The following is a 13,422-nucleotide window of genomic DNA, read 5'->3' as shown; positions in this document are numbered from 1 at the left end:
GTCATTCTCAGCAGGACTGGATGGCAAAGGCACAGAGGTGGGAAAACGGGCCACATTCAGGGAGAGGTGAAGTGGCTCAGCTGAATGGGGCGTGGGGCACTTTGAGCAGGGCCCAGAGGCCTGGACCGGGAGCGCGGAAGGGCGGGGAAGGGCTGAGGAGCTCGCCTGGAGATGAATAACCAAGGTTTCCAAGCAGGGGTGTGAAATGTCCACCTACCAAGAAACCCTGAGGACTGGAATGCACCTTCACTAAAAACAGAGACCATTTCATTTAGAGCCAAGAAAGCTCTGGGGTCCCTGAAGCCCCTGCAGAGAGCGGCCCTCTGGCCCACGGGAGCAGAGCACAAAGAAGAACTGGAACCTGGTGGCAGGGCGAGACGGGGCCACCTGTGAGGACGTTTCCAGTGGAAAGGCTGTTGGGATGAGTGGAATGGGAGATATTTCCTGGCAATTTTCCCCCTGGTGTTCTCTACAGGCAAGCTGAGGTCCTCCGGACTGAACTGATGGACTGGGACAGGAGAAGGTTTGAGGGCCCCAGACGAGATCCCACCCTTGCTCAGGTACCCACGGGAAGCCTCTCAGCTCTTGGGGCAGCACAGCTGGGAACTCTGCAGAGGGTGGGGAAATCAGAGCGCAGTGTCTCCACTTTGCACATTGGATTGAGTTCTGGTTCAGTCACCTTCCACCTGTGACCTTGGCAAGGTGGTCTTCACCTCTCTGAGCCTTGGTTTCCTCATCTGCAAAAGATAGATGATAAACCTCTATCTACCCTGTGAACTACGATTGGGGGGGCGGGGTCAACAAAGGAAGAAGAGCCATGGGAGATGCTTTGTAAGTGGGAACACCCTACACAAAAGCCAGCTGTGGGGCTTCCCTGGGGGCGCAGTGGTTGAGGGTCCGCCTGCCGACGCAGGGGACACGGGTTCGTGCCCCGGTCCGGGTAGATCCTACATGCCGCGGAGCGGCTGGGCCCGTGAGCCATGGTCGCTGAGGCTGCGCGTCCGGAGTCTGTGTTCCGCAGCGGGAGAGGCCTCAACAGTGAGAGGCCCGCGTACCGCAAAAAAAAAAAAAAAGTCAGCTGTGATCATGAACATGTCACACCTGAGTCACAGAGCAGGGACAACCCAGACCTGGAAGGTCAGGGCTCTGCATCCAGGTCTGCTAGGGGCTGGGCCTAGCCAGAGAGAGCCCCGGACTCCACTGGGGGCCCTCCTTCTGTCTCTCGTCGTCAAATGCTCTGCAACGGAGACCGACCAACCTGAGTTCCCATTCTGCTTTTCCCCTTCTAGCTGTGTGACCTTGGGCAAGGCACTTCCTATCTCTGTGCCTCGGTTTCCTCACCTGTACAGCCGTGACAGGAGTGTCTACCCCAGGGGGCGGTTGTGGGAATTAAAGGCCGTGGCCAGACTGCAGGCTCTGAAAGCACTCACCGGAGTGGTTGTTTGTCTTCTTATCCTCCTCATCGTGCTCAGCCCCCTCCCATTCCTCTGCGCCCACTTTTGTCACTTCCTGGGAGCCTCCCTAGTGTTCCCTGTGGCCGGTCAGATCCCCGGAGCTTGGGCCTGAGGAAGGCAGTGGTGAGGTCTGAGAAGGTCTGAGAGGAGAAGCCTCACCAGTGGCCGAAGGAGCTGGACCCCAGAGTGAGGGCCGGGCCCAGTGGTTTTGCTGGGAACTTCCCAGGTGCAGAATTTCACAACTCTGGGACACTTCTCAGACGGAGTGACCAAGACACAGTCCTCAGTGTGGTTCTATCTGTCTCGGGACACTGGGCTGAGAGTCTCCCCCAGGGCAATGGGGCCAAGATTCTAAGACATCCGGTTCCCTGGTGTCCTGAGCGCAGCCCACAGAGGGGTCGCTCCTCCTGGGCCCCCACCCCCCACCCCTGCCAACTCCAGCCGCATCTCTGATCAGCAGGAATCCGGGAAAGCCCACCTGGGCGACTCACAGACCTGCATTCTTCCTCCCAAAGCTTCCTCCTGCTGGGCAGCCCTTGCCTCTCGTGGAGCACTTTAGGCAGAGCTGGGAAACCACAAAAATGTTAAGCCGAGATGAAGGGACGTAACGGGCTCTAATCTGAGTTGACAGTAGTGTTATTAGCCAGCCAAGGGCTGCGGGAGCAGCGGGATAGCAGCGAGGGGAGGGGAGAGAGAGGAGGAACAGGGACAAAAGACAGACGGCAGACACAGGCAGGACCTCAGGGATGGAGACTCCGGCGGGGCCGAGGTGGTGTGAGAGGGGCTGCCCAGGAGACTGGGGCACAGTCTTCTAGCAATAGCAATGGTGATGATGATGATGATAATAATAATAGCAGCTATTGCTTCTTTAGAGCTGCAATGAGCCGGACTCCGTTGCACGCTCTCATATCCACGAATGTAATCCTCACGATGTAGGTGTTAGTATTACTGCCCTGTTTTGACCGTGTAAAAATGATGGAACAGAGAGGTCCATCATCAATAAAGAACACCCATCCTAAGCGCAAGGCTGGGGTCTGGCTGCTCACAGAGGCCTTCTTCTTCCGTCTAAAGGTCAAACGTCAAAGGCCGAGCTCAGGAGTCAGTGAGATGCTAGCTGTGTGGGACCCTTCTGTCCAGGGTTTGGAACAGAAGAAAGGACACGCGCTCATAACCACCACCCAGGCCTGAATGATGCGGGCCAAGTGAGTGCCAGGGAGAGGAGGGACCAGGAACACAGAGGTCAGAGGTCTTCATTAGCCCTTAGGAGTCAGAGGTCAGAGGTCCATGTAGCCAACCAGGGGCTGGAGGCCATGACCAGTGACGGCTGGCTGAACTCTGACAAGGCCAGGTCGAAGCGGTGGGTCAAGATGTGACTCCCACTTTCTACCGTGGAGAGAGGGGACATGGTCACCAACATGGCTTCCCTGGGGTCAAGGCTCTTCCTCTCTGGCCCCCAGCCACCGGGGGAGACATGCTGAGCCCCCTCCTGAGGGACGCACTTCCTGTTGGGCTGAGGCCGTCCTGCCCCACGGGGCCTGATTCTGAAGCAAACACCTCTAAGTGAGCAGTGTACCACCCCCACCCCCACCCCCGCCATCCTGCATCTAGATGGAGTCAGCTCCTGACCATCTGGCCTCCCTGGGAATCAGATGTTCACAATTTTATTGGTGTCATCAGGGGTTCTACATCCAGGACACAAAGAAGGTTTCAGTTATGCTTAGTGGGCTCACTGAGTTGGAGGAAATGGTCTTCCTCCTGTTGCAGGGACGGGCTAAGCAGACAAGCAGAGAACATTTGAGATACGGGAGCTCTGCTTCAGGGCCTGTAAGGGGCTAAGAGGCCGCTGGGGGGGGCGGGGTCAAAGCCTGATCATGTGACCTCATGAAGGCTCCTTAACCCTTGCACGCCTCAGCGTCCTTATCTGGAAAATGGGGGTAGTGATCTTAGTACCTCGCTCCTGGGAGGATGGTTGTCAGCGCGTTATCCGTGCTCATAGCACTGGTTCTCATTTGCTATGCTATGTACCGCCTTGAGCCTGAGGCTGGGAGGGGATTCCGTCCCTTCTCTTCCCAGCCTGGGGAGGTTTCTTGGTCTGTGACGGGAAATGAAACAACCTGGGCAGCTGTCCCCTGCGTCAGACCGTCTGGGCCTGTTTGGGTGCTGTGTCTTAGGCGGGGCGGATTCCAGAAGATCCAAGGCCTCCCCCTGCACAATGTGCCCTGAGTTGAGGCCTTCTCTCTGCCTTCCTGCCCCAGGGCTGGGTGCACGTAAACCGTAACATGCTGCAGCAGTGCCAGGAGTTCCTGCCACCATGGGACCCCTAGATGCCCAGGAATATGTCAGAGTCAGCGGCAGCATGAGGGCCCCCTCTCCCTAGCCCCGGCCAACGGCAGCAACTATAACTGGGGAATAATAATAGCAGTGGCTACCGCGCATCAAGCACATCCTGCGTGCCAGTCGCTTTCTAGAGACACCCTCTAAGGCTCCTGATGACCCTGCAAGTTGGTTTGTATCACCCCATGGCGTAACCTTCCCGCTGACACCTGCATCCCCCTCCCGCTCAAACTCCTCACCTGGCCAAGACCCCATTAAACTTCAGGCTGGAGCTGGGCTATCACTCCTTTGGGAAGCCTTGTCTCACTTCCCCTTGGCCAGGTCTGCTCACAACCCCGACTCAGGGGTCCCATCAGCAGCCTGTTCTTACCCTTCGTTAACCCTCATTACACTTTATTTTTATTCCGTTTTTAATTTTATTTATTTGGGGGTAAGCAATGCATTCACATGATTCGAAATCCAAAAGCCGCAACAAGGGATACAGTGGAAAGTCGTCCCGCTCTCCTATCCCTGTTCCCCAGCCAGAGTTCAGCCGCCTGAGGCCCAGGGCTGTCAGTTTCATCACACCAAACAGTGATGACTTGTTTATCTGTCTTCTGTCCTTTAGGACCAGGGACTAGGCCTGTCTTGTTAACTGCTTCGTTCCCAGGGCCCGGCACAGTGCCTGGCATATAGTAAAAGTTCTATGTATATAATCGCTCTCTCCCTCTGAGAGATATCTATACAGACTTTTTTGTTGTTTTGCTTTGTTTTCATGAATGAGGCTCAGGGAAGAAAGTTAACTTGGCTGCTTGGCTCTAACTCCCAAGACAGTGCTCACCCGGAGACTCTGTTTATCTGACTTTTGTTTTATGGCCTCGCCGTGCGGCTTATGGGATTTTAGCTCCCAGACCGGGGGTTGAAGCCAGGCTCTCGGCAGTGAGAGCACGGAGTCCCTAACCACTGGACCTCCAGGGAATTCCCTGTTTATCTGACTTTTAGAGGCCACCTGTCCCTTCTTCTTGGACTTTTGACCGTCCTGTGAAATGATTTCATTTTTTAAGTTCGATTTTTTAATTGGAACAGAAATAGTACCCCTCGATAAGTGATCACAGAACAAAGAGCCATGTTTCAGGAAAGAGACCTCATCATACTTCAGAAGTCTCCCTGGTCCTGCCCGATCCCGGCCCCAGTGTTGTAGCCCCAGGATGTTATTGCTGCTGTGGCTGCTTACCTTGGGCCTCAGTCTCCTCTTCTGTAAAATGGGAAGGGACCCATTAGGTCTGACGTTCTATGGATTTTTACGTCTTCTCTGTCTTTACCCCTTCCAGCTGGTGCTGTTTTATGCCAGCACTAAATGAAATGATAGCTGTGAAAGTCTTTTGATTAAAGCTAATATTTGATACCAAGGCAACACATGCATGATGTGGGTCAGGACAGTTTTCTCCTCGTCAGCCAATCTGGCCAGGTTCCTAGCTCTGGCCCCGGTCAAGGGTCAAGCACACACAGCCATAGGTCCTCTGAAGAGCTGGAGGGAGAGGCAGGAGGGAGAAATTCATCCTGGGGAAGCAGGTAGAGCTGAGTGGTGAGGACCACGTTGGGGAAGGTGGGTTGGCCCATGCACCATCTTTACCAGGGGACCAGTGGACTGCTTTCCAGCTAGATTAGCTCATCCCCTGCCTGGGGATTCAGCAAGCAGCCCGCATCTTGTGGAAACTCCAGGTTCAGGCTTCTGCAGGGCCTTGTTCCCGGTGGTTGAGGCAGCCAGGGATTCTGGGGATTGGGTAGGGGAGGAAAGAGCGAGTGAGGGGAAGGAAAGGGAGAAGAGAAGAGAGCAGGGAGCATGGCTAGAGAGGAGTCAGTGTGTCAGGGAGGGACACGGTTCCAGGAAGCCTATTATGGTAAGGTGCTGCTGGGGAGGGAAATGGAGAAGGGGCAACAGGACAGAGAGCAAGAGTCATAAATTCATTTGTTCATTTTTTCCTTCATTCATCCAATAAAACGAAGGATGCCAGTGTTGTGATAATTGCTAATCAAGATACAGGTATATGCAAAATGCTATGAAAATTTAAAGAAGGAGCAAATAACTCTTTGGGGGGGGTTGCAGGAGTGGGAAAGTTAGGGGAGCAGGCAGATTTCACTGAAGATATTTAGGTCAAGCCATGAAGCAAGCGAAGGAGAAATCAGGCCCCAAGTCCTCCCCGGCTCTGTGGCCCATTTCTTCCCAGACCTCCAAATCCCAGTCCAGCTGTTGCCCTCACTGGGTTTGAGTCTGAGCTCTGCTACGTGCTTGTTGTGTGACCTCAGGGAAGTGATCTAACCTCTCTGAACCTCCATTTTCTCAGCTGTAAAGTAGGGACGACGCCGACTTGGAGGGTAGTCATGAGATTCAAACATGACAGTGCGTGAGAGGCACTTTGAAGGGTGCCTGGCCCCTGTATAGCACATGCTCAGAATGATCTGCTGTTGATATTGTCAGTATCAGCAGTGGCAGCAGCTTCATTCCCCCAAGTCTGGGCCTCTGTCTTTGGGCGGAGAGGAAAGCAGAGGCTGTTCCCATCATCCCCCATCCCTGGCCCCCCTGGCCCTTGGGGAAATATGAGAAGCAGAGCTTGAGGATCTAATGTGTGCCCCCCACGCCCCTTAATCCTTCCTGAACTTGGGGGGGTTGGGTGCGGGGTGGGGGGCGGCACCACTGTAACACCTGCACAGCTCTGACATCTCCTGCCTCTGGGCAGAGAAAGCAATTTCAGAAATGACATGTTGCCAACAAGCAGAAATCAGCTTCTGAATTAAAATGTGTCGGCGTCAGGTGACCCCAGGCTTGGAGGGCTGGCTGCACGAAGACAGCTGAGATTAGGGCCTGTCAGCCAGGGGAGGGGCTGTGCGGGAAGGGGTGCGGGGACCCCAGGGGCTACCGTTGGCCGCCCGGGATTTGTTCGGACAGGGGGGCAGGAATTCGGACACTGGGTCAGGTTCTCCTGCGGCTTTGACCAGCCGCCACCTCGCAACTGTCTGCTCTCCGTGGTGGGGGGCGGGGTGGGAGTGCCCGGGCTCTGCTCCCCTGGGATGGCTCCAGCGTAAACACTCTAATGGGCCCGAGAGAGCCAGGGAGGAATGTGGGCCCCACAGCCCCTGGGGACTCGAGGACGGATGGGAGTAGAGGGGATAAGACACCCAAGAGGCTGTCAGCCTCAGCTCTGCAGGTATGCAGGGAGGAGAGAGAGGGAGAGGGAAGGAGAGGAAGATGAGAAGCAGGCGGCCCGAGGGAGAGGCAGGAAGATGCCACCGGCCAGGCTGAATCCTTGCAATTCCCCCATGCCGCCTGCTCCCTGGTGTCCAGGCCTTAGCGCAAACTGTGCTCTGCACTGTGGGAGAAGACGCATGAAGAGGCCGTTTAATTTTCAGCCCTGCTATTTATTGTAGGGCTTTGGGTGTGGCAGGGAGCCTCTCTGAGCTTTAGTTTCCTCCTCTATAAAATGGGGTGGCGGTTGTATGTACCCCTAGGGTTGCCATATCAGTTAAATGAGATAATACATGGAGATGGCGTAAGGGTTTCCGTGTAGTCGGGCGCCTGTCACAGTGCTTAACCACTAGGGATCTCACTCCTTGTCTGTCTCTTTGTCTGTGACTCCGTGAAGGCCGGGCCTAAGTCTTGTCACCACGGCACCACGGCACCCCGGCACGTTCCTGGCACACTCTTTAGGTGGCCAGTCAGTATTCTCTGAGTGAGCATTTCCATGAAGGGACCAGGTGTGAGATGTGTAAGTAAAGAGTGGGAAATGAAAGGGGAGAGTCAGGGCTTCCCTGGTGGCGCAGTGGTTAACAGTCCGCCTGCAAATGCAGAGAACACAGGTTCGATCCCTCATCGGGAAGATTCCCACATGCCGCGGAGCAACTAAGCCCGTGCGCCACAACTACTGAGCCTGCACTCTAGAGCCCGCGAGCCACAACTTCCGAAGCCCACGCGCCTAGAGCCCATGCCCCACAGCAAGAGAAGCCTCCGCGATGAGAAGCCCGAGCACCGCAACGAAGAATAGCCCCCGCTCGCCACAACTAGAGAAAGCCCGCGTGCAGCAATGAAGACCCAACGCAGCCAAAAATAAATAAACTTCTTTTTAAAAAATAAAATAAGTGCAAAAATAAATAAACTTCTTTTTAAAAAATAAAATAAGTGAAAGGGGAGGGTTGGGGTAGGCAGGGGACCCCACTGCCACTGTCCCTCCAGAATGTCCCACTCTGATCACAGGTCATCCCTCTGGCCTTTCTTCTAGAGCAGAGCTTAGGCAGGACATGCTTGCTGGCCAGACGGTGACCATATCTCCCCAATGGAAATCGGACGTAGGGGATCATTCCACGTGTCTTTAGGAGTCATTGGGCAGTCATCAACCTTGGGCCCATCTGAGGAGCTGCAGGACTTGGGGTCACCACAGTCATGTTCCACAGCTCCGGGAACCCAGCAAGGACAGAGCGGGGCTGGCAGGGGTGAGGGGCCCACAGGGGCAGCAAAGAGGGAGGCTGAGGCACTGCTGAGCCTCTAAGGTGGAAGGCGGGTCAGGGAGGCTGGAGCAAGGCTGTCTCAAGATTGCAAGAATGGAAATCTCCCTTCCTGACCCCCCACGAGAGCTACTCTAAACGCCTTCCCCGCCTGCTACAGGAATTCCATCAGGAGAAGGCATGGCTTCTCCCCCCTGCTCAGAGCTAAGTCATCAGAGAAGAAACCCAGGAATTGGAGAAGATTCTAGAAGGCAGTGGGTATGAGCTCAGGCATGAAAAAGGCCTGAGTTTGAACCCCAGCTCTGCCACCCACTCAGTGAATGTTTCAAGCTCCTGGAACCTCCATTTCCTCATCTGTAGAATGGGGGTGGCAATTCTTACCCTGCAGGGTGATGGTGAAAACTAAAAGGAATGGTATGGTGGTAACAGAGAAGGAAAAGCTCTTCTTTACAGAAGAATACCAACTGAAAAATAGGCAAGGAATTATGGAATCAAAAAATCACCATTTGCAATTGATTTGGACAAGGATCACCAATGGATGCTGAAACTACTGGGTAAAGCGTTGCTGGGCAACAGGATGGTCCCAGAGTCTCCAAGCATCACCCTACAGATGAGTCATGGACCACAAAGGGGAAAAGGTAACTTTACATGGGAGAGACCTGGGGGAAACCACCTAAACCAAGTGATGAAATTCAGCATCACCAGTAATGTTGACAAATGGTGGCCCCTGACAGCATGCACAGAGAACGGTGCACACCACCAAGTAGACCTCTTGCCAAAATGTTTAACCAAAATCTAATCATAAGGAAACAATCAGACAAATCTCAGTTGAGAGACATTCTACAAGACAGCCAGCCTGAACTCTTCAAAAACATCAACGTCGTGAAAACAAAGAAGGCAAGGAGACTCTGCTAGATTAGAGGGGGCTAGAGAGACATGACAGCACATTCAGTGCCCGATTCTTGAGTGGATCCTGGATCAGGAAAAAAGCTCTGAAGGATATTTTGAGGGACAATTAGGGCAGTTTGAATAAGGAGTGTGTGGTAGATAATATTGTGTCAATGTTACATCTCTCAGATGTGATGACAGCCTTGTGATTCTTTTGGAGAATGTTCTGGGTTTTAGGAGATTGGTGATAAATTATTTGTGTCTGCAGTGTTCTCACAAATGGATCAACAATATATACATGTATTTCCCTCTCTCTCTCCCCAGCCCCATCTACATAGGTATATATATATATATCTGCTCCTTGTGGCACCTCTGTCACTGCTCAGAACCAGCCCGTCTCCGGGCCCAGGAACACAGGGTAGAAGGAACACATCAGAACAGGCACGCAGGTGGAAATGCAGGTGCCCTCACGGTTGGACTGCGAATCTCCTTCTGCCTGCCTCCCCGGAGACCCCGTGTGGATCCCAGCAGGCTGAAGAACCAGGGCAGGGCAGGGACAAGGCTTCTCTGCTGACCTTTGCTCCCAAAAGAGGCCTCCACCCCCATCAGACCCCCAGGAGCAGCAGCTGGTTGGGGACATGCACTTGCACTTCCCAAAGCATGCTGGGAGGGCAGTGGCCAGGGAGGGACTCTGAGGCTGACAAGTAAATGACCGGAACCATTGCACGGCCGTGTGTCTCATTTCTCCTACGGAACCATAAGTCCCTGAAGGCTCCTGCTCTGCCTTAACTTGCCCCACCCCAACCTGCATGGCTGGCCGTAGCATGCGGGCACTAAAACTACTTGTCATCTCCAGGAGGGGACCCAGGCTCTGGCCTGGTCCAACCAGGTATATAACCTTGGGTGGGTCACCTCTTTCCTCTGGGCCTCAGCTTCCCCAGAATCCATAGAATGGGATGACCCACCCCCGTGCTACATACTTCTGAGGGGAGGCAAGAACTCATACTTCGGAGGCCAGCAGCTCTGTGTTCTAATCCTGAGACCAAAGCTTGCCAGTGGCATTCGGGAGCCTTCACACCTCATAGCCTCCGTTTCCTTGACCATGAGATGGGCATGGTCGTGTCCAATACGCAGAGTTATTGCAACAAAGCGAGACAAAATAGGTACAAATAGCTGACACGTGGTTTATGGGTTTATTGTCTCTCTCTCTCCCGCTGGAGTGGCAGCCCCACGAGGCAGGGACTTGGTCTCCTTCACTGCTGCACCCCAGCACCGGGGGTGGTGGCTGGCCCTCAGTAGGAGCTCCCTAAACCATCGCTGACTGAACGGATGAACAGAACAGGTGCTCGATATACGATAGGTCTGGTTGTGATTCTAAAATGTGCTGAGACAAAAGCTTTTGAAGTTCATGGTTGTTGAGAAAGGAAATTCTGGGAAGCAAGAAATAATCTTCAGGGCTGGCATGGGTGTCTCTGTCGCTCTGTCAGCCAGTGGAGGACACCAGGGAAGCTGGGCTTATCTGGACCAGGGGCAGACATGATGTGCCCACAAGAGCCAGGCGGCAGCACGCACAAGTGAGGTGGGAGGTACCTAGCAAACTGGGGAGCCCCCGTGCATCCTGTCTGATAGGGGTCCCTCTCTCTAGCTGACTGCGGCCAAGGTGGGAATGCAGGACCAATTTGCCAGTGCAGCTGATTTCACAAGAGAAGCCAGAAAGCCAATTGAAGACAAATCATGTTTAAAAGAAGAACCCAGATGAGAGCAAACAAAGCCCATCTGTGGGCTGGCAGGGGCCCTGTGTGGTAACCCAGCCCGCTCAGGCGGTGTGGGCAGAAGGAGGGAGGGCCCAGTGGTGGGGCCCCTGGAGTGGCGTCTACGGGGTCCTCATCTCTCCAGGCCTCTCAGGCAGTCCCAGCCTCTGAGACACAGGACATGCTGACATGCTGCCGAGATCCAAAAGGCAGGGTCGCACACAGCCAGGGAAGCAGCCGCATCCCTGGGTTCTTGGACTCGGGGTGGATCCAGACTTGGGGCTCCCAGGCTCTGGGTAAGTCAGCTCCCATAATCTGGCCCAGGTTAACGTTCAATAAATATTCACTGAAAGAACCTCTTCAGTGTGACTTTGAACACAGCCCTCCATCTCTGGGCCGCATCTTGTAAAATGGGCACAGTTACGTAGCCACCCCTACCTCACAGGGATAATGGGGAAATCAAGTGAGATTAAAGGGACAAAAGGGTTTCCAAAGATCAAAAGTGCTTTACAGATGCAAAGTGTGGTCGTCCTTGTCATCAGTATTACCATGAGCAAGACAAGTTTGGCCAGAGCAGAAGAGGGGGCCTGGGACCCAGAAGAGCAGAGAATTTACAACGACTTTACAAGGAGGGTCCGGATCAAGCCCATCAGAGCTCTTGTGCAGAGGGGATGCTGCTCACGAGCTCTGGGACAGTCCCGGTCAAGGGACACGGAGCCCACAAGACCTTCTCCCCGGCCACCTGGTGTCCAGCTGGGTGGGCGCCCCAGTCAGGGCAGCTGCATCTCCCCAGATAGACGGCTTCCAGCAGAATACACAAGCCCCAGAGCGGCTGCCCATAAAACATAGAAACTATATAAATAACATAAATATTTTCTCATATCTCTTAGCTATATAAATTATTCTCTTTTGCCCTAAAAACTATATATGCGAGGTAGACAAAAAAAATACCCTGTGAGCGTTTCCCCTAAAGCTGTGGAAGGAGAGGTCCGTGGTCACTGGTCCCAGGGGCCCCAGCGGGGCTGAGGTGGACCTTTGGGGGCAATTGGAAGAGAAAGGGGTGGGAACAGGGAAGCAGAAGAGGGGAGATGGCTGCACAGGGAAGACCTCACAGGCCGAGGGGCCCTCAGAGCCTGACCCGTGCCCTTGGCCTGGTCAGTGTTAGTGGCCAACTGTGGCCACAGTCCCTCAGAGGCTACCCTTTATCTTCCTGCCACCCCGACACTGCCAGCCATGGACTTGGGATGCAGACGGCATGTTGGTGGACTGGGCGCCCTCTTCCTGCTGCCTTATGCCTAGGGCTGAGCCAGGGTGGAGGCAGGGTTGGGGTCTCAGAGGAGGAGGATAGAGGGGGCTGGCAGAGAGAAAGTCTCCTTGCGATTGGGGGGCGGAAGAAACTAGGGAAACAGCCCTCTGTCCTTTTTCTCTTCCTGCCAAGATGTGGGCCAGCTGCTTGGGTCAGCAAAGTCACTCTCGGGAGGGGCCTCAGGTCAATTTGGCTTCTCATCAGAGCCTCTGCTGCCAAAGATCCTTCCAGCAGCCCTCCGGAGGCTGCCTGATTCACCGAAGACGGGGCAGCTTCTCCTCGCCCTTGGAGATCACGGGGAGCCGCGGGGGCTTCCTCCTGGGCCTTGCACAGATGGTGTCTCAGCATTCGGCTGCTTCTGAAGAGTTTCCTGTCTCAGCAAAGGGTCAGCAACTCTGGGTTCCGGGAGAAAGGAAGCTGACAGAGGGCGCGGCAGGGCCAGCAAAGCAGCCAAGGGCGTCCCGAAGGAGGTCACTTCCTCCCGGCTGGCATCGGGCTCTGCTCTGGGAAAGCACACAGCTTCCAGCAAAGTGACCCCTGCAAGGTCTTGATCCTGAACCAGAGAGGTGTGTGTCACTGAATGAGAGCCCTCAGCCTGGCAGGTCCAAGGGGTGTGCATGCATGTGGGGGGGGGGGTGCCTGTGTGCACCCGTGTGTATGTACCATCCTCTCTCTCCTCCCTCTCAGGGCCTCAGTAGGCAGCAGTGGAAAGGTCCACAGCATCAGAGGGAATTAGCAGTCACTTCTCTTCCTCAGGTAAGAGCCAAAGTGGGGGACCATTAGTAAATGAAGGGGTCCCCCAAGGCACCAGCCTTAGCAAAGACTTTCCCACGCCTATAACGCTAGCCCTGGTAAAAATCTGAATTAGATGAGTAGCTGTGAGTGTACAAACGTAACCGAATCCGAACTCATAAACCAAGTCTTGTGTATCACGAATGCCAGCTGCACTGGGGCCTCACAGCACAAGTGGACCCCCGTCACACTTACAGCTGGACTGACCCATCCCAGGCAGACTCCGGCCTTTGCTTCTGACTGACCCTGCCTCCCTGAGCCTTCCTGGCCCAGAAGCTCACCTCCCAACATCTTGCTGGCTTTAGGCCACTAATCCCAGGAATCGAGATGGCGGGATGCACCCCCTCTCCTCTCCAAAACCTCAGTCCTGCCCTTCTCTTGGCCTCCCTTATTTCCCTCCACATCCTTCCCACTCTGCCCT

The sequence above is a fragment of the Aethalodelphis obliquidens genome, unplaced genomic scaffold, assembly GCF_003676395.1.
Source record: "Aethalodelphis obliquidens isolate GAN/ISIS:26980383/991018 unplaced genomic scaffold, ASM367639v1 scaffold44, whole genome shotgun sequence".
Classification (NCBI taxonomy): domain Eukaryota; kingdom Metazoa; phylum Chordata; class Mammalia; order Artiodactyla; family Delphinidae; genus Aethalodelphis; species Aethalodelphis obliquidens.
Note: the sequence above shows the minus strand (reverse complement) of the source record.